The sequence below is a fragment of the Galeopterus variegatus genome, unplaced genomic scaffold, assembly GCF_000696425.1.
Source record: "Galeopterus variegatus unplaced genomic scaffold, G_variegatus-3.0.2 Scaffold19037, whole genome shotgun sequence".
In the NCBI taxonomy this organism is placed as follows: domain Eukaryota; kingdom Metazoa; phylum Chordata; class Mammalia; order Dermoptera; family Cynocephalidae; genus Galeopterus; species Galeopterus variegatus.
This window is the reverse complement of record NW_007745148.1, coordinates 3,739-5,319: the sequence shown is the minus strand read 5'-3', so window position 1 is coordinate 5,319 and position 1,581 is coordinate 3,739. Positions and strand designations below refer to the sequence as shown.

Below are 1,581 nucleotides of genomic sequence, written 5' to 3'. Positions count from 1 at the left end.
GGGGCTTCTGTGGCCCTCCATGCCCAATGAGCTACGTGGCTTCAGACAAGGCCCCAGCCTTGCTGGGCTCAGCTTTTTGTTCCACATGGAGGGTGAGCTGAAAAAACCATGAAAAGCTGCGGGCGAGGCTGTGATTCCCGCTGGCTCAGCAGTGGGGATGGAGAGCCAAAGCCACCCCTGGTGACACATCTGCCTGAGGGGGCAGGTGACTGCCTTTTACTCCCACCTCCTGCCCCATAAAGAGCCCATCTGAGAAAAGGAGCAGGCAGGCACCAGGTTGAGGAGTGGTCTGTGGCTGTGCACGCCCTTGCTCGGATCTCGAATCTCCTATTCTCAAGGAAGTTTTGACAATGTGACACTAGTTTCTGCTTTTCTTGGCATTGGGTGGAAGCTGGACATCTGTGTATACGTGTGTATTAAAATTACATTATTTATAGTGGCTGGAACCAGCTCTTATGCTGTCCAGGATCCTCCTGCTGAGCAGGTGTCTCTCCTGCGCTCTGGTGGGGTATGGGAAGTGTGTCACGAGATGACTCAGCAGGGTATGGATTCCTGGCCATTTTAGAGTTCAATGTGACTTTTTAAATTACCCATCTGTCCCTACAAGTTTCATTAGGTGGAGAAAATGCTAACACCTGATGTTACTGGCAACAGCTGAGGAAGTGTAGGCACCACGAGATCGTGGCTTGTTACTGGGAATTGTCACCCCCCGCCAGGGACTTCTCCCCCTCTTGCTGGGGATGACTGTCAGACTTCCCACGGTCAGGATGGTATCTCCCTAGTGACTAGGTGACCATCCCTGAGACTTGAGAAAGGTGGACTTGGCTGTCTTCACCCTCTGGGTCCGTCGTCCCAAGTGACGCTTGCCTGGGAGCAAACTGCCAGGACACATCCACACAGTCCCTCAGCAAGCCCCGCCTCCCCCTGCCCTGCCCTGCCCAGGAAGGAGCCTGTGTCCTCTCTGTCTGTGACTGTTGCCGAGTCTCCTCTGTCTTGTCGTGTAGTAGAATTGTGGAGAACTGTCTAGTGCCCCATGATCACTGTAACCACACTCCTGGCGTAAACCTCGTGTTTTGGATGCTGTGTTTTCAATAAATGCCTCCGGGGCCCTGCTCTTGCCCGTTGGCGTCAGGTACCACGTCTTTTCTTTTTTCTTTCACATTTCTCCAGGAGGACTTCTGTGCCAGGGCTGGGGGTTGGGTTGGGTGAGCTTTGTCTGGGGGGCATGCGTGTCCACAGGGATCTGGGTGGGGAGTTGGGTTTGGGAGCTGGTGACGATGACACCAGACAGCTCTGGAGCCCACCGCTCCTCACTTGCCTTGCTTCATCTCTTTTTTCCTGTCTCAATAAACTGCTTAAATGTAGTCCTCCTAGTACAGGCCTCCTTCCACTCTTGACTCGGACTGGGATTGGGTTGGGAAAGACCAGCCTCTCCCCTCGGTGTCAGATGATTACAGTGTGACATGCCCAGCCCTTCCCCGGGATCACTGTCCCAAGGTGGATGTACAGACTTGGATTCTGGACTCTTAGACCCTGAGATGTAGTTTGAGGGTGCCGGGCAGTTGGGGGACATCTCTCACC

At 54.0% G+C, this 1,581-nt stretch overlaps 1 protein-coding gene across 1 annotated transcript in view; it reads left to right on the top strand.

The window, feature by feature from the left end:
* Positions 1-1,581, top strand: part of LOC103583013 (transmembrane protein 201-like) — a gene marked incomplete at its 3' end in the record, with an annotated part of 13,497 nt that overhangs the window by 8,626 nt on the left and 3,290 nt on the right. The window lies entirely within an intron of this gene.